This window comes from Saccostrea echinata, unplaced genomic scaffold, assembly GCF_033153115.1.
Source record: "Saccostrea echinata isolate AGI-Se365-2 ecotype Australia unplaced genomic scaffold, CSIRO_AGI_Sech_v1 ptg000052l, whole genome shotgun sequence".
In the NCBI taxonomy this organism is placed as follows: Eukaryota; Metazoa; Mollusca; class Bivalvia; order Ostreida; family Ostreidae; genus Saccostrea; species Saccostrea echinata.
In genome coordinates, this window is record NW_026889801.1 from 11,128,554 (window position 1) to 11,149,026 (window position 20,473).

Sequence of the window (20,473 nt, forward strand, 5' to 3'; positions counted from 1 at the left end):
GCATGCAATTTCTTCACTTTAAGAGCATATTTTATGATTAAACAAATGTCATTTCAAACTCTACCAGATATACTGTAATACAGTGCCCTACACTCAGTATGTGTACAGGGTGATAAAAAATACATTATCAATATTGCCATTTATCATGTTTATTTACCAATAATTTCAAAACTTTTTAATTCTGTATTGCATATTTATGAAAAAATCATGACGATACTATCATCAATTACTTGCAATAGGATTAATCAATAAAATAAATGAATTGTGCATTTCCGTCCTCATCACCATCTTTCTTCAGCATCGACTGATACGAGGTTCGACATGGCAATTATAAATAAATATTTATCTTTTTATTCTGTCTTGAAATGCTGTACAGCTGGTCTGAAAAAATGTGATGAATTACCAGAGGAAATAAGATCTGATTTATTAGAATTAAATGTTCTGTATTTAAAAAAAAACGGGTTGGCAATTTACGAAACAACAGTGGGTCGGGTTATTTAGCCAACCAAAATGGCAGTACAGGCTCCGACCGAGGACTGAGGAAGCTTAGGATGACTAATAAGAATGGTTGCGGCGAGTGTTTTGTTGTGGAAGTATTAGAAGAATGTGTAAGAAACATACGGTTAGTCGCCTAAGTTCAAATCTATCAAATTCAAAGTTTTAATAAAAAGATATCTACAATTCTACACTTGGACGATACACTGATACACAGTCATTTAGCTGGTACAATCACTAGTGGGGTTAAAAAATAATTTAATTCATAGTTTAACTTGCTGTAATCCTTGTAACAACAGTAAAGCAGTGTAGATACCAAAACCAAAAAATATAAAACTAATTTTTTGTTTGCACTGCAATAGACTGATGTCATCTGGAAGAGGAAGTAGTTGTAGATAGAATTTTCTAATCATTTAAATGATTAATGTGCTTCAGACCCGGTTTAAGAGAGGTGTGGTGAGGGCTCGTCTGGAGACGCAGTTAGATTATTTAACTAATTTAAAAGTAGTTCGTGCCCCAAAGCTATTAAAGAGTTTTAAGACCGCGTTACAACATCCTGATGACTAAATGCACCCTCCTCCATCACATTAAAACCCAAGAGGATTCTTATAAATTTATACTGGTACATAAACAAATTGATTGAAGAAATGCCCATGTAGAAAACGCATGGTTTTTTCTCGTCAATGTCGTAGCATTATACTGGTGGATGAAACTTAATTGACATATTAGTATTGATAGAATACTTCCAATTACAATTACTTGTTTTTAATTTTAACCTAAAATCATTAAAGTCATGACTGTATTTGTAGACCCCTACAGTTTGGGGTATTTCGAATCCTGTGTGTACATGAGAGCAGATGAATAAAATACACATGCTGCACACTTGTTATATTAATTTTACATGTCAGATGTACACTCAATTTTTAGACAGGATCAAACTTTTACTAGTCAGTGTCGATCAGACATGCCTTATAAATGTTAAACCCTGTGTCTGAATGCATAAATATTTTTTACTTGTCTGATTCAGAACAGATTTAAAGAAATTTTTTGAACTTAATGAAGGCTAAATTAGCTATAAAAATAACTGACTTATTTAGATTTGTGTTATCATGAAGATAGAAATATTAATTGCGCTCCTCCTCTCATTAGCAATATTTATCGAGGTATAACTGAGTGTTAAAGATGGAAAATTTATGCTATGCTATAAGTACATATTTTAACTGCAGTATCTTGAACCGTAGGATATCACAAAGTTTTTTCTAGGACCCATTAGGTTCGATGTTTATATTCTACTCTAAAATGCTTAAAAATGAGTTTTTATACTACTAGTATCATTTACATTTTTGAAAAACATTTTTTATTAATTTTTTTTATCATGTTTTTATCACAAATATAGTTTCACTATATATACCATGAAGAATTCACATCACATCAGAAACAGTTAATAACAAATGCTAGAAACAAATACAACAAAACAGAAACAGTTGTAACACCCTCTTGATCATCCTCGTGTGCTTTTATGCTACATATTATAATAGCTCGGGTTCGAGATTTAATGCTGTTGGTTGCTAAGGCAAATATAAACAAGAAATGGGGCAGAGTTCCTGGGCTCGACATTGTATGCTCATCCACTTGTCCAGTACATGTACCAGTAAAATTTTTCATGAACAAGTGATAATTACTGACCACTTGTCCGATTTGACAAGGGATATTTTTCTAGGAAGAATTTTTTTTAGCTGAGCATGAAAACTTAAAGAATTAAAATTTGTTGTCAACTTTTTATCGGAGGTTCAAAATGAAAACATGCCATGCATGCGGTTTGTAAATAGTTAAATGTTGAATGATCCTGCTCGTAATAATGATGGCCCTGGTTGTCAAACTTGATCAGGAACAATGTTACTATGAAACTTGTCTGAAATATCTGATGTTTTTCAGGCATTTGTCACAATTTTAATTTTAATATTTAAAGTACCAGGAAGTTGACTACTTAGAACTACAGTAACTTTGAAACGTGTACTTTTACTGAAGGAAATTTGGGTTTTTATTATCTGGCAGGAGAGCTTTAGCAAAAGACAATTTAGGCTACAAAGGATAAGCAAAAGAAGGCAAAGAAAAATTTGAAGTCATATAGTCAGCTATTTCTTGTTACTATTTTTCTTTCATACATGTAATTATATAACATGATTTACATCTACTTTAGGATAGGATGATACAGTTTAGTAATTTGCAATAGATGTGTCCACTCAAAATCTCAAAAACAGACTCAATGAATGTATTATAGACTACTGTAATGTACAATATTTTTTCAAATTGTTAAATAGGTCTTTTATGAAATATTTTTATACAAGTAAAAGTTATGTTCAGACAAGTAAATTTCACAATCACTTACTTCGAGGGTAACATGCCAGAATATTTTCCCCAATTGTGTCACCCAATGTCGAATGCATATCTTGTCATTTAATTATTCAGTTTTATTTATTTCAATATATTAATATTCAAAAACATTATTGCTTATGTAATTGCTAGTCATGAGGACCCCCTGGAGATAAGCCTATTATGGCAATAGATGGGACTGAAAAAAAAAAACCTTTGAGAAACAGATAATTGAGGTTTCAAGAATAGAGGGTAAAGTTCATAAACTCACTGAACTTGAGCACTTAGACATATCCATGGTATTTGAGAAAGAGTTTTAAAATACATAAGTAAAACTGTCATTAACAATAAATTTTATTTCTCCATTTTTTATTTTAGCACCTGAGCCAAAGGCTTAAGAGAGGTTTTCTGATCAAAATTTGTCTGTTGTCTGTCACTGTTGTTGTTGGAGGCGGCGACATAAACTTTTCACATTTTCATCTTTTTCTCCAGAACCACTTTGCCAATATTAACCAAACTTGCCACAGAGCATCCTTGGGTAAAGGAAATTCAAGTTTGTTCATATGAAGGGCTACACTCTCTTTCAAGGGGAAATAATTAAGAATTGTTGTAAATTTAATGGCATCTTTAAAAACATTTCTTCTCAAGAATCAGTGGACCAGAAAATGAAAATTCTCTGAAAGCTTCATTACTTAGTGTACATTCAGGTTTGTTTAAATCATGACCCCCCCTCCCCAGGGTAGGGTGGGGCCACAATGGACAATCAAATTTTTACATATGAATAAGTATACATCATCATGTGTAGTAAAAAAAAAAGTAGAACAGCAAGGCCATAGTGACTCGGGTGAGCATTGTTGCCCATGGCCACTTGTTCTTTTTACAGGCATTTTTTACTTTGACAAATTGCACTTTAATAATATAACTATAAGCTTAAATTGGATAATATTTTATTAACCATAACATTGTTAATCAAACTTTGGTGAAACTGTGAAATTAACTTGTCAAATGACTAGAAATTTCTTACTGAATCTAGATATGGATATACAGTTCTACAACATTTAAAATTTTACTGTGGCTCAGCACACATAAACAAAAATTTTTGGAGATCAATAACATTTTGTCGAAATCAAAGACAAAACCAAATGCTTGGGTATTTATTTACAAAGTTTGATTTGTTAATTTTTTACCATATGAATAATTTACCCTTTCTTTCCAGTAGACCCTTGTTATGCCATGCTTAGCTTAGAGCCAGGAATAGCAAATCAAAATGAACTTAGTCAGTTATTGTTCTTTGTAGAAAGAGACAATTTCTTTTCAGGTTTTCTTTTTCGGTTTCTCATTTTAGGCCTACAGTATTTATTTTTTACTCAAATATTAGGAATATTATACTTGTGGGCAATCAATGAATTTAAGGAATACTCTTTTTTTAGGTGCTCATGATGCAACTTCCTGGATGGTGTGTAAATTGTTTATCAGCATGTGAAATCCACATGATTGAAGGTATCTTACCTATCAATAATATTAATTTTCTCTATTAAAAGCTGCATAAGGAATTATTTTATTTCTGGTCTCAAATTTTTGTCCAAGCATCATTCATTTTTTCTTCATCTTTTATCTAGTGAGGGTCATATTAATTGATTAATTTATACAAGGCTTTATAGTAAAATATAGTGAATTATTTTCTTGTGTATGACCTTTAAAGGGACATAGACTCGATCAGATTTGAAGTTAATATTTTCTAAAATTTTCGACTAGATCATGACATGTGTGGCTATACATGTAGTATTTCACAGGGAAATATCATTAAAAAAAACTTATTTTACCTGGAAATTATTGAAACTACGAATTTAGGGACACATTTGATTGACACATCCTTGCACTTTCACAAAGTAAAACTTCATCCTTGATACTTAAGAAATTTTGTTGTGTTTTAATAAAAAAAATTAAAGATAAAATCCAGAAAATTCACAGTTGAAATGTGAGAAAGCAAAACCAACTCATCAGTATTGTCAGTCCGTGCTCAGTGATGTGTGCAGAGTTTAACAAATTGAATACTTCCAATGGAACGTAAACTGTTTTGTGTTCAATTTGTTAAACTCTTCACACATCACTGAGCATGGACTGACAATACTGGTTAGTTGGTTTTGCTTTCTCTCATTTCTACTCTTAATTTTCTGGATTATATTTTTTTATATTTTTTCATTAATATGTATCAAAAAACCTATTTTTCTTAAGTTTTAAGGATGAAGTTTACTTGTGAAAGTGCAAGGATGTGTCAATCAAACGCATCCCGAAATTCATAGTTTCAATAATTTACAGATAAAATAAGTTTTTTATTATATTTCCATGTGAAATGCTATAGCCACATATATGTCATGATATAATACAGACAATTTGAGAAAATATTTCAAAATGTCGAATCAGTGTCTATGTCCCTTTAAGAGTAACAGGTAACTTCACTTTTGAAAATAATTTTTCTTATTTCAGGAGAAGTCTTCCTTGTTAAAGATCAGCAACGGCAGATAAACAATTCATGATGCAATCTGCTCACTAAAAAGATTACATCAATACATCCCATGACATGTATTTCTACCTGTCACCTATGTAACCTTTGTCATGCTCTTCAGAGAGGTAAGAAAACAAAATGATTATGAAAAAAATTTTGGTAAAAGTGACACTTAGAGATCACTTTACATGGTGTCTGTCTGTCTGTCATACCCTAGATCCTGAGAACTGTAAGAGGAATGGATTTGATACCTTGCACTTGCATTGCTTGGCACTTTGGCTTTTGTAAAATACCATATACAGTCAAACTCGTTTACATTGAAATTTAAGGGACCTTGAGATTTATTTCAAAGTAAACGAATTTCATTATATCTGTGTGCTATGAATTACATAAAAAATGTAGATACAGTTGAACTTCATTATCTGGAACACTGATATCTTGAATACCATGGATATGTCAAAGTGATTTGCTGTCCCAACCACTTATTCTTTAAGTATTTTACCCTCGATATCTCGAATCCTCAGATATCTCGAAGTTTTTTCTTGGTCCCTTCAAGTTAGGGGTACCGAGGCTTGACTGTACAGTAAAAAAAAAATATACAATTGCGAATTCATATTTTTTACATAACATTACATGCAGTGTTTGAGAAATGTACTTATCTCTATTTTTCAAAAAAGTCCTAAATTTTTTTTACTGTTTTTTTTTTTTCTTTTTTTTTCGATCTGTGTTAGAAAACTATCAAGACTATTTATACATGAAAAAAGTTCGTCCTGAACATTGCCGCATAGATGCAATGATTTGTCAGGTTCGAATCTATAGAACAGCCCTGTCTCATCAGCATTGAAAACATATGCTTCATATACTTCAATTCAAGAAGTTTATTTTCCATTTACTTAATTACAGTGGATTTATTTACTCCGGCACTTTCTCCACTAGGGCTGTGTCAATATATTGATTAATCAATACATATCGATATTCAGGAATTTATCGTATCGACAAACTAACTTCCAATACGTATTGGGCAGACTGTTTTTCTTATAATTCTGTGAAAAAGTTGGGAATTTCAGTCACCAAAGATAATTTTTAACTGTTTTTAATTAAAACTGGTCAATAATAAAATAAACATTAAGGAGATAGCACATCTTAATTAACTATTGCAAAATCCATATACAGCTATATTTTAACATATTAGTTTTTCAGTCATTAAAAGTTTGAATTTGAAGTGTTCTTTGTAAAGACAGTGAGACATATGAACTTCCAATTTGGTATTAAAACACCCATTTTTATCAAATTTATGCATTAAATGATTTACAAGACCTTTTTGCTAGACTTATTTTAGAATCCAATATATTGCATATTGCTTTATAAAATATCTTATCGAAATATTTTGGTCAATACACAGCCCTATTCTCCACACACCAATGTACACATGACACCCCTGCGTATTTTATCCATGTCGGTCTTAATGCCGTAGTTAGAAAATAAAAATGGCGACTAATATGTTCTGGTGAGAAATGCTCAATGATTATTGTTTTATCTATACAACACATAATTAAATTTGTACAGGTCCACCAACATCAAATCACCTGTGAAAAATTAACACGTGCTAGACTTTATATATAGTCAGTCACCTGAGTCCACGCGTCGCAATCGGCAACTTCAATGTACCCGTTATCAAAACTGCTATAAGCTTTGTGTTCAGCGGACCCCAAAATCACTTCAAATTAACAGAGTTTTTCAAGTTAACCGATTTCAATCTAAACGAGTATTTATTGCAAAGAAACTGTACCAGCATTTTAGGAGAAACCCAGTTCATTTCAAACAAACCAATTTTTCAAACAAAGAGAGTTCAATGCAAGTGAGTTCGTTACATTACAATTCAGTTGACCTTGACCTTTGATTGTATAAAATCACTCTGGCGGTTGATTGAATTATTATTATTTTTTTCTTTGTTTTTTTGATTTTGAGAGGCAGGATTTTGATAATTAGCATTTATATCACATGTTACTGTATATGAGCTCATGACACTGTACTTTGAAACTGTATGCAATATAACCACACAAACTGAAATTTAAATACAATGAAAAGACGTCAGGATGGGTATACCAAAAGTATCGTTATAGAGTGAATAGAGACTGAAATCTCTTTTGGAAGATATCTGGGATAAAGATATATTTATTAAAAATAATTATTTTAATTATTATACCCCCACTCCGAAGGAGAGGGGGGTATACTGTTTTACCCTTGTGTGTCTGTCTGTCTGTCTGTGTGTCTGTCTGTCCGTAACAAATATTTCGTCACAGTTTTCTCAGCAACTACTCATCGCAGATGCTTGAAATTTTAGTACACACTTTATTGAGGTATGCCATAAAGTGGGATTCATTTTCATACGAATCTGATTACAACCTACTGTTTATCCGTGCGTCTGTCTGTACCATACATAACAAATTTTGGTTGCAGTTTTCTCAGCAACTACTGATTGCAGATGCTTGAAATTTTAGCACATTCTTTGTTTAGGCATGCCATATAGTGGGATTTATATTTGTACGAATCCAATGTCAACTTCCTGTTTATCCGTGCATCTGTCCGTACCATACATAACAAATTTTGGTTGCAGTTTTCTCAGCAACTACGGATTGCAGATGCTTGAAATTTTAGCACACACTTTGTTTAGGCATGTCATATGTTGGGATTCATTTTTGTACAAATCCGATGTCAACTTCCTGTTTATCCGTGTGTCTGTCCGTACCATACATGACAAATTTTGGTCGCAATTTTCTCAGCAACTGCTGATTGCAGATGCTTGAAATTTTAGCACATTCTTTGTTTAGGCATGTCATATTTTGGGATTAATTTTTGTACAAATCTGATGTCAACTTCTTGTTCATCCTTGAGTCTGTCCATAACTGAACTTGTGTATATTCACATCAGAATGTATATTCACATCAAAGCAGGGGTATTACTAGTGAACATTGGCTCACAGACTTCTTGTTAATTTCAATTTTATAATTCACTTTAGCTTTGAAGGGTGGAGAATCATATATCTATTGTCAGATTTTATATGATAAATGCTATTCTGTATGGGTCTTACTCTTTGTGGATTTTTTTTTCTTTGCTATATAAGGGCTATTTTGAAATTAATGAGACATTTACTTTTACTCCATAAAAGAAAGACATTAATTCATGAAAATTTGTCAACATTTTAACAAGAACAAATAAAACAGCTATGCAAAATTTCTAATTGATAGGATAATTAGACATGTCCCATTGGAATTATAAACTTGCATATGTCTATTGACCTAAAGCATCATTGCTTCTTCATTTTCATCTCATGCCAGCCATAGATCTTTACCATGTTGAGACAGTCTGGAAGCTTTAATGCTTCTTTCTCTGTCATCACAGAAACTACTCAACTGATTGAGATGAAACCTTTTTAGGGTTAACAGGCATGTTGTGTAGATGTGCAGAAGGAAGGTCATTTTACCCACACTTACATGCACATGCGTGCACGTGCAAGGAGTGAAATGACTGAAGCAATTGAAACACCATTAACCTTCCTGTTTTTTTATGATATGCTTTGAACTTCATTGTATAAACTTATATTAGTAGTGTAGACAAGAAGAGGTGGTTGAATTAGCAAGAAAGCATGTGCATGCATGTGTGCTTTGCTCTGTTTGACTGACACAAAAAATCTCAATAACCTTTTTTTTTGATGAATTGCTTTGAAATTTAAAATATAGTCATACACAAAAAGGCTCTCCATTTTGATATAATATATGAGATATTGTGAAAACACGCTCATGCGAGTGTGCTGCAATTTGATTGGCTTAAACTTTAAATGGCTGTTACAGTAGTAACTTTCTTAGTTTTTAACAAAACTGGATGGAATTTACAATATAGGTAGGTGTAATGGGTTCCTACATTGTGCTACTATGAAAATTGAATGCAAGAACGTGGATTCTGATTTGCTTATACTTATATGGCTGTATCTCTCATAGTTTTCAATGAAAATCTTTAGATTTCTTACATAGCTATTTATTGTGAGTCTCTTCACGAGGAAGGAATATGAAATATTTAGAAAATATGGGCATGTGCATGCGCTAGAGGTGTAACGATACAGCAATACATCGATCGTATTGATCGCAAGGGCTGACGATACGCGTATCGCCATGTATGTATTGTGATACAGTAGAAGATAATTTTCATTGTTTTGTTTGTAACTTCTACATTCAACCTAACAAATTTTAATGTTTTAAAATGGCTGAAAAAAGGTAGCAAAGAAAAAATACAATATCAAGACTATAAATCCACCTTTTATTAACTTTGATAAGGGTTATCAAGATATTCTTTGTATATTTTCTATAACTGTGGAGTTAGCAAAGAATTATATGTTAAGATAAAGCTTAATTCAATTGGTGACAGCTGTATCATGGTACATGTTGTATATCACATGACCGTATCATTGTTAGGTAGTTTGCGATATACTCAGGCCTAGCATGCGCTGAAATCCAATTGGCTAATTTAATACTCAAAGAACTATACCAGTGTTGTTTTTCGAATAAATACTACTGAAAATAAAGTATAGATTAATTAAACAAAAGAATTGCATAATTAAATGAAGCCTCTAATGAATGGGGCCCATAAGAGAATGGGGAAGTGTTTGGGGAACATCTGAAACAGTTCTCGTTACAGTTAGCACTAGTTGTTATTGTTTTAGCAGATCTTTTAGTCTGGAAAAGAGTTCTCCAAAGAGCTACGTAAAATTCTATAGGTATGCTTGCTGTGTCGCGTTGACGTCAAAATCTTTTTTATTGATGTAATCAGATATCTATACCTAGCTTAGATTTTTTTTATGATCTCCGTATTTCTGATTGAAATTCTAAGAAGCTTGCACAAAATGAATTGAAATGAAATTGAAAAAATAAATACTGATATATAATTTGAATTATTTTTACTCTTGCTGTATATGGGTCCACTGGGAGTTTGAATATAGGTATAACATATTTCAATATATGATTTCGTGACGGCACCGGGTACCCCTTCTATTTACCCATTAATATACCATTGAAAAGAAGAAATAAAATATTTGTAAAATATTTGTTGCTTTTATTAGCTCACCTGAGCCGAAGGCTCAAGTAAGCTTTTCTGATCAAAATTTGTCCGTTGTCTGTCGTCGTCATCGTCGTTGTCGTTGGCGTCGTCGTTGTTGTAAACTTTTCACATTTTCATCTTCTTCTCCAGAACCACTGGGCCAATTTCAACCAAACTTGCCACAAAGTATCCTTGGGTGAAGGGGATTCAAGTTTGTTCAAATGAAGGGCCACGCCCTCTTTCAAGGGGAGATAATTAAGAATTAGTGAAAAAATAAATGCATCATTTAAAAATCTTCTTCGCAAGAACCATAGGGCCAGGAAAGATGAAACTCAAGTGGAAGCATCTTCAGGTAGTGTACATTCAAGTTTGTTCAAATCGTGACCCCCCGGGGGTAGGGCGGGGCCACAATGGAGGATCAAAGTTTTACATAGAAATATATAGGAAAAATCTTTAAAAATCTTCTTCTCAAGAACAGCAATTTATCCATGATGAGTCATATTTATATGGAAGCATCCTCAGGTAGTGTAGATTCTATTTTGTTGAAATCATGACCCCCGTGGGTAGGATGGGGCCACAATGGAGGATCAAAGTTTTACATAGAAATATATAGGAAAAATCTTTAAAAATCTTCTTCTCAAGAACAGCAAAGTCATGATGAGTCATATTTATATGGAAGCATCCTCAGGTAGTGTAGATTCAAGTTTGTTAAAATCATGACCCCCGGGGGTAGGGCATGGCCACAATGGAGGATCAAAGTTTTACATAGAAATATATAGGAAAAACCTTTAAAAATCTTCTTCTCAAAAACAGCAAAACCATGATGAGTCATATTTATATGGAAGCATCCTCAGGTAGTGTAGATTCAAGTTTGTTCAAACCATGACCCCCCGGGGGTAGGGCGGGGCCACAATGGAGAATCAAAGTTTTACATAGAAATATATAGGAAAAATCTTCTTCTCAAGAACAGCAAAGCCCAGTTTGTTCATATTTATATGGAAGCATCCTCAGGTAGGGTAGATTCAAATTTATTCAGATCATACCCCCGGGGGTAGGATGGGGCCACAATGGAGGATCAAAGTTTTACATAGAAATGTATAGGAAAAATTTTAAAAATCTTCATCTCAGGAACAGCAAAGCCCTGATTGATCATATTTATGTGGAAGCATCCTCAGGTAGTGTAGATTCTATTTTGTTCAAATCATGACCGCCGTGGGTAGGATGGGGCCACAAAGTCTTAAATAGAAATATATAGGAAAATATCTTCTTCTGAAGAACTGCAAACCATGATTAGTCATTTTGATATGGAAGCATCCTCAGGTAGTGTAGATAAAATTTTGTTCAAATGATGACCCCCAGGGGTTGGGTGGGGCCCATTGGGGGATCGAAAGTTTTACATAAGAACATATAGAAAAAATATTTCTTCTCAAGAACAGGAAAGCTATGTTTAGTCATATTGATATGGAAGCATCCTCAGGTAGTGTAGATTCAAGTTCAAGTTCAAATGATGACCCCTGGGATAGGGAGGAACCACAATGGGGGATCAAATTTTTACAAAGGAATATATGGGAAAATTTTTTAAAAATCTTCTCAAGTACCCCCCCCCCCCCCCCCCCCCCCGGGTAATCTTTTCAATACTGAACTGATTTGTGCATTTGCCTAGCCAATGTGCTCAGGTGAGCGATGTGGCCCATGGGCCTCTTGTTAATTCTTAGTGTTTGTCAAACATATATGCCATTTTTCACCAAAAGGCATTACTTGGAAAGAAAAATAAACACTATGTACTAATAATCTCTTAACAGCCCTCATAATATTTGACCACCCTTAGATTTTCTTTTAATCTTAAATAATGATGCTGTTCATCAGGCGACACATATGTTCCTTGGAACACTCTTTTAATTTTAGCTAGCAAGATTATATGGACTTAAAAGTCAAGTTAATAATCTTCTAACAAACATTTTCTTCTGTCATGTTTAATTCATAGTCACTAGGCAACACTGAAATTTCCACTCATTGCTTTTCAGTCATCGACAGGAAAAGGAATTACCGGTAAGTTGACAGGACTTTCCACACTGTTTCTGGTAGCAGCTTATGATTGAATTGATGGTAGAAGACGTGGCCCACTTAATCAAAGGTAAATCTCATGGAATAGTGTTAATAGTACTGATATTTTTTTTTACTCTGTTTTGCATTGAAGCTTTGGGTCAAAGGCAAATTTTCTTTGTGTGGATTCTTTTATTCTTCTCAGAAATGTGTGGCTGCTAATTGAGCCATAGCTGTCTGTTTTCTTTGAGAATCAAAGAATTGCAGCAGATCTTTTAGGTTTTCAATGAAATTTCCTTGTTTTTCAGATAATCTGTATAGAGTGGCACCTTAACCACCACTGGTGAAATAGATGACTAGTGGATGGTCATCACTTTGCAGCTCACTTTCACTTTCTGCAGCCCATCTCTTCTCATCCACAATCATTGTCTTTGGAGGAATGGTGACAGTGCAGTCCTCATGGCTGGGCAGGTAACTTCCTTTCCTTTATTTCTCAGCTTTCACCTTTCTTACAAAATTTATTTCCATAGAACACTGCTACAGTTTTCTTCCTCTAAGAACACAGTATATGTCACTTGGGTAGCAGCTTAGAATTGGGTTTTCCCAATGGCACTGAAGGTGGCAATTTTGTATTGAGCATCTCCTTCCACTCTGATACGTGTATCAGGAGTCCCCATTTTTCATTTAGATCCTGAATGTTCTGTCTTATATTCATCATGCTGGTCTTCTACCCCCACAATAAAGGTTGGGGGAATATATAAGAATCACCTTGTCAGTCTATCGGTGCCAACTTGTTGGTCATTGGAAGCTCAAACTTGGTACAAAGAATGTTTATGACCTGTTGGTGTGTCAAGATCTTGACCCAAGGTCATTCCGGCTAGTTCAACAGGGTTTGACACTAAGGCATGTTTGACCCAGTCTAGTAAATGAGTGGTCCAGTCATGTAAAAGACCAAGTGGTCGTATTGATAAAATAACTGTTGAACCCCTATTTCAGTCCTTCAAATAAATAATCTAAAAACTTTTAAAGAAAGGACAAGGTATGGTAACGGCCGAATCTGGCCCCTTGTTTGATGTAAAAATCAGAACACAGTTAAAATTGTGATAGTTTGCAGGTAAGAATTAAAAATAATGCTTGTTTTAAAACCAGCACTAATTTTGATTCAAAGCTTATACGGAGGCCACAAGAGGGTGTAGAAGTAGGTTATTTTCCAGAATTTCCTCAATTCTGGTTGCATTTTGTCAAATTTGCAGGGGTTGAAATATATGGTAGCCCGATGCCCAGGGCTAGTCAATTTAAGACTCGGGCTAGCTAATTCAGATGTAATGATAGTCCATCGGACTAGCAGAATGGGGAAAAAATCTCAACAGTTTACTTTCACTTTTCTATGTTGAGTGATTTCATTAGACTGAGAACTACATTGAAGTTTAATTTGTTTCTGTCACCACAGCCTTTAAATCTTTTACTTGTTATGTTTTCATTTCGCATGAAAAAGTTGTTGGGCTAGTTAGTTTGAGGTTTGGGCTAGTAATTTTTACTGGTCAATAGCCCCTGGGCTAGTGGGTTTTCCAGGAAAATTTAAACCCCTGATTTGAGATACTTTTCACTTTGGGAAATATAGAGCACAAGGCTGCCTATCTGAGATTTTTATACATAAGATGCATCTGATACTATTGTATGAAATATATAAATTTGGTAGATAGGCAAGCTTGTGCTCTATCTTTTCTGAACCAAAATGTGCTGTAAAACCAATGAAAATTTGCATAAAATGAGAAAATTCGGAAACTGACATTTTTCCTGTGGCCTCTGTGTATCCCATAACTTAGAAACAATACTCAATTTATGGCAGGGGTGACAACAGGTTTTTAACTGAAAAACTGTTGCAACATTCTAAAAGACACCCCAAACCAGGGGCCAAAAAGGGATCTTAGCCTATCTTATCCTTTCTTATATGTTAGATTGTAAACAGTCATTGCTCTGTAAAGAAAAAATCCCCACATGACCCAATCACTATTTTTAGCCACAGCTGTTATTAACAAGTCGAGGGCAAAACTACTTTTGTTCAGTACAATGTTTCAATATGATGTAAATAGTTATGTTTAGTATAGTTTTAAACTAATTTAATAATATTAACGATAATTATTTTATGAAAGTTTGTTGAATCTTTAAGGCTTATATTGCTCAAATGTCTTGATGAACCCGACTTGATTGGCGGGATCCCATCAAACAGTCTGTCAAAATTCAAGGTCACTGACGGAAATGATATAAACTTCTTGTCCAGGATATCAGTTTGCAATGGAGAATCATTGAAGCTCATTCTTGGTACAAAGATTATTGAAGACCTGAGAGTGTGTCATGACCTTGGCCCATGGCAATTCTGGCAAGTTCAAGGTCACTGGCTTAAAAGGTATAAAACACTTGTGTAGGCTGTAACTTTGTATTGGAGAATCATTGGAAGCTCTTACTTGCTACAAAGATTGTTTATGACCTGGAAGTTTGTCTTGACCTTGACCAAGGTCATTCTGGCAAGTTCAAGGTCACTGGCAGATAAGAGATAACATTCTTGTCCAGTCAATAACTTTGTAACTGAGCTTTAATTTGCTACAAAAATTTTTTTTCTGACCTGAGGGTCATTGTGACAAGTTTAAGGTCTCTGGCAGAAAAAATGTAAGTCTATTATTTTGTATTAATGGAGAAAAATTGGATGTCCATATTTCACTCTTAGATTAATCATGTCCAAAGATCTGTCCTTTTTTTACAAAAGTCATTTTGGTAAGTTCAAGGTCACATTTACACATCCTAAATAAAAGAATTGCAGCAGGGTTATAACCTTATTATTTTGTTAGCTCGCTCACAGCACCTTTAGCTGACATAAGTGATGTAATAATTTTTCTCACTTTGTTTCAGGTCTACTGCATGTTGACAGCTGATACTTGTTCTCTGTTTACTCCAAGAGGCCTACTACACATCGTACCTCAGTTATGACTGTACTCGTGCTGGCTTCTATGATGTTAATTTCCTTTTCCTGCACTGCGTTAAACTTGGTCAATTCTGTTACTGTCGAACACCAACAGATGAAAATAAGATTAAGCTGATCCTGCCAACATTGTGACATAGCGGTCCAATGTCCAATATCTCACTCTGCAGTCAAACATCAACGCTCAGTAAAACATTGGAAATGTTAGACTTTTTTAGTATTGATTGATATAGTTACATATTTTAAAAGTAAGAACAATTCTTTTTATGCCCCCAGATCGAAAGATCCCGGGGGTATATTGTTTTTGTCCTGTCTGTCTGTTTGTCTGTCTGTCAACTTTAACCTTGCCCATAACTTTTGATTGGTTGGAGCTATTACTTTCATATTTCACATGTGTATTTCTTGTGACAAGACCTTTCTTTGGGTACCATCATATTTGACCTTTTGACCTTGACCTTAGAGTTTGACCCACTTTTGCAAAATTTTATGAGACTTTAACCTTGGCCATAACTTCTGAACAGTTGGTGCTTGGGGTTTCAAACTTCACATGTGTATTCTTTGTGACAAGGCCTTCCTTTGGATACCAATAATTGACCTTGACCTTGGAGTTTGACCTACTTTTGAAAAACTTTAACTTTGGCCATAACTTTTGAACGGTTAGAGCTAGGGCTTTCATACTTTACATATGTAATCTTTGTGACAATACCTTCCTTTGGATACCAACCACTTTGACCTTTTGACCTTGACCTAGGAGTTTGACCTACTTTCGAAAAACTTTAACCTTGGCCATAACTTTTGAATGGTTAATGCTAGGGCTTTCATACTTCACATATGTAATCCTTGTGACATCACCTTCCTTTGAATACCAACCACTTTGACCCTTTGACCTTGACATAGGAGTTTGAACTACTTTTGAAAAACTTTAACGTAGGCCATAATTTTTGAATGGTTGGTGCTAGGGCTTTCATACTTCACATATGTAATCCTTGTGACAAGACCTTCCTTTGGATACCAACCACTTTGACGTTTTGACCTTGACATAGGAGTTTGACCTACTTTCGAAAAACTTTAACCTTGGCCATAACTTTTAAATGGTTGCAGCTAAGGCTTTCATACTTCACACATGTAATCCTTGTGACAAGACCTTCCTTTGGATACCAACAACTTTGACCTTGACCTTAATGTTTTACTGACTTTTAAAAAACTTTAACCTTCGCCATAACTTTTGAACAGTTGCAGCTAGGGCTTTCAAATTTAACATTTTTTATCTTTTGGCCTGGATTTTGACTTGCATTTGAGAAACTTTAACCTTCGCCATAAGCTGCCATACGGGGGCATCAGTGTTTCACAAACACATCTTGTTATTGATGTATGTTTAAGTATGCAAAAATGAACATTGATGATATTAAAGGTGAGGTTTTTATTTGTGATTTCTCTTCTGAATAAAATTTTATATCAATAATTTATGCTCTTGTTTATACAAACCGCAAATGAGGCTTTCTATTCATTAGGAACTGGACCCATAATTACTTCCTTAAGGAGGAATGCCACACCAAAATTTAATTCCATTGGTCTTAAGACATCCATGTTAAGGAAGCTCTAAACACTAATGAAAAATGCTTTTTGGGCTTTGAGAAAAATATATCATATAAAGGTGCACATATTCAGTATATCAAGTTCATTTTCAACATAGGGTACCTGCCTTATTTCTGCAGAAAAATGTTCAAAGACAATGAACTATTTGTGAACAGAAATCACTGTTTTTTACTTGCATCAGGAAAATTAATGGAAATAATGTATTCAATTACTTAATCTTGGTCTAACATTACATTAAGAATACTTTAATTCATAAGAAATTAAGTCATTAACTGTAGATTCCCATTTATACTATTTTTCTTCTAAGGGCAAATCACCCAATAAAACTACCCTACAAATAGAACTCTTTAGTGTGCAGTGTTTAGAGCTTCCTTAAGTCATGGTTTCAGCATTGAAAGGCCTAGCTCTTAATTATTTTATAAGAATTTTCTCCAATTTTTCATAGAAAATGAAAAAAAATGTTTTATTTGCAAATAAGATGCTTTATAGTTAAAAATTTGTTGTTAATGAATGCATAATATAAATATCTCATAAAATATGTGAAGAAAAGCCAGATAGACATTTTAATTTTTTTACTAAAAATTTTTTTCGAAAAAGTACATTATTTGTGAATATTTTCAAAACATATGGATAATATATTCAAAAAACAAGTCACAGCTACAAAGGATATGTTAGACAATCATATTTGAAAAAGAAATTGAAACGAAATTGCGAAATTTTAGAGAAATTATTTTTTACAAATTTTAGCCGATCCCGATCGAAATTAAACTGATCCTAACCAGAATTTTATAATAATTGATGATAGATAATATTTTCAGAAGAAATACAAGTTTGTTAAGGTGTAATACGCGTTAAAAAGTAATTGAACTTGATAAATAAATAAATTTCTTAGTGGTAAATACTTAAAGAAGGCAATAATTTCATCTTATTTATTTTGTGTTAATTTTGATCGGGATTGGTCAGGATTTCAGGATTTTTTTCAAATGTTAAAAAAGCAAAATGTTTACAAGCAATAAAGGGAAATAGGCTGTTGACTATTTTACAAAACTTAAATTCTTAAAACTGAGAAAGGAGGGGGAGGGGTGGTGTAATACTCTCATTTTCTTTTCTGCACGAAATATATTCTGTACAATACGGTGCAAGCGGTTCAACGCTACCACAGAAAAGTGTGGAAATTGTGTGTCTGTTGGGGGGGGGGGGTCTCAGATTAAATAATACCATGCATACAGGTGTATCTGCAAAAGACAGATGAATCCAAATCCAAATCTTATGTAGAGAAAGAATACATATACTTTTACATGTACCGGTAAATAAAATGAATGTTTGTTTGCTTAGTTGTTTAACGTCCCTTCGAGAATGTTTCAATCATATTGAAACGCCAACACTTGCTGGTGGGGGGCTGCAAATTTAGACCTGTACTCGACACTTGCGGCTTTTGAGCAGAGAGAGATCTTTTTCGTGCCAGCATCTACTGCGACAAGGGACTTCGGTTTATACGGTCTTATCCTAAGGACCGGTCTCCACCTTATACAGTACGGAAATAATCCATACATTGTAAAAACAGTTTAGAAATGAGGCAAAAATAATAATTATATACATTTTTGTATGCTACGAAGAGATGCAAAAACAGATATATTCCAGGAGCCGTAACATATTTGGAGATTCGACCGTACATTATTTCACCTACCACAATATCGAAGTGTATGCTTAAATCTTTGATAAAGTCCCAATATTTAATTACATTGTGACCCATATTCTTTTTCTTGAAATGTTGGGTTTTCTTTGGTGATTATTCAGATTTTGAGCGCTTGATTTAATGTATTGTATAAAGGTATATGTTGCAAATTTCTCTCTGCTTTATAGGTTTAAAGACTATATGTATATATCTTCAAATCATTTTAATTCACCAACAGATTGAAGGGATATATAAGTATATCTATAGATGTAAACTCTCGAAGCTGTGGAGCTTTTCGACATCTGAGGATACATGTATGCGTACCTACTGGCACTGATATCGGCTTGATACCACTGATTTCGGTCACTGGAGGAGAGATTTTTTAGTCCCCTACCGGTGAAACCGGAGGGGACTATAGGTTTCCTCTGAGTCTGTCCGTCCGTCTGTCTGTCTGTCTGTCCGTCTGTCTGTCTGTCCCTCTGTCTGTCTGTCAGTCTGTCCCACTTGGTTTTCCGCACTTTTCTCCTAAACGCTTGCAGATATTGAGCTGATTTTTGGTATGTGAGTGTACCTTGATGAGTTACAGATCAAGTTTGCATTTCGTTCCGCTTCATTGATTTTTGACGGAATTACGGCCTTTTCAATTTTTAGGGGTTTTCCGCAATTTTCTTCTAAACGCTTTCAGATATTGAGCTGATTTTTGGTATGTGGCTTTACCTTGATTAGTTATAGATCAAGTTTGCATTTCGTCCCGCTTCAATTAATTTTTGACGGAATAATGGCATTTTCAATTCTTAACAGGAACCAGATTACACTTGCCGGTAGGGGACTAGTATTGCTAATGCAATACTCTCAGAATGCTTGTTATACATGTATTTTCAAGAACAGATTCTTTATTTCCAAAATCTGCCAGCGTCCCCCTTTTAATTACCCCCCCCCCCCCCAATAGAATGAAAATTGTCGTGCCCTAAAAGATATTGATGATTTCTTTAAAAGAATAGATTGGATAGAAGTTTCTAATCTGAATTAAATTCAAACTATTCGGAAATTGAAATTATTATTTGTCTTCTGCATCAAGCGTATGAGAAAAGCAAATTTGGATTGAAAATTAACTTCAAGCTAGAATTTCAATCAATTTTTCTCAGACGTCCGACACGAATTCGCTTTCTATCACCAAATCATATGCGGCTTTTCCCCCAACCAACTCAGAACCAGCAGCATACTTTGTACATATCTTAGGACTATCTTAAGATACGTCTTTGGATGTAAAACAAAAGCATCTTAGGAATATCTTTAGTTAAGATGTCGTAATTGGGGAGGGGGGGGGGGTGGTCATGGGATCCGGTCCCCTTTTGATTTTTAGAGTTGTTGAAATGATATTAATAGTAAACCCAATCCCTCTAGAAAACACGGACCCCTGTTACAATGGCATAGAAAGTCACATACATTAATACATCTTCTGTATTTCTATAAAGGCAAAGCGATTTAACACCCCCTCCCCCTCCAAAACGAAATAGCTATATAAGGTATGGATAAGTTTATGGTTTTTTATCCTTGCTTGACAATAAAGTCTGTGTCTTCTTTTTTTTTTGAGTGCGCGGCTCTGTACCCTCCTTCCCCCTCCGGAAAATGCCTGTGTCCGCGCTTGATATGTATTGGTAATAATAAAATGTTTCAAAAATTTTAAAAATAATCGCTATTCCTCGATTTTCATTTC

At 34.2% G+C, this 20,473-nt stretch overlaps 1 protein-coding gene and 1 long non-coding RNA gene across 2 annotated transcripts in view; both read left to right on the forward strand.

The window, feature by feature from the left end:
• The window catches only part of LOC133204042 (coiled-coil domain-containing protein 158-like), a 128,013-nt gene that overhangs the window by 92,683 nt on the left and 14,857 nt on the right, over positions 1 to 20,473 (forward strand). The gene's annotated exons all lie outside the window — the stretch shown is intronic.
• On the forward strand, positions 498 to 15,751 carry LOC133203909 (uncharacterized). Its single transcript, XR_009723496.1, has 6 exons — positions 498 to 622; positions 4,299 to 4,368; positions 5,356 to 5,499; positions 12,490 to 12,599; positions 12,817 to 12,979; positions 15,416 to 15,751. It is a non-coding gene; the product is annotated as an uncharacterized LOC133203909 (long non-coding RNA).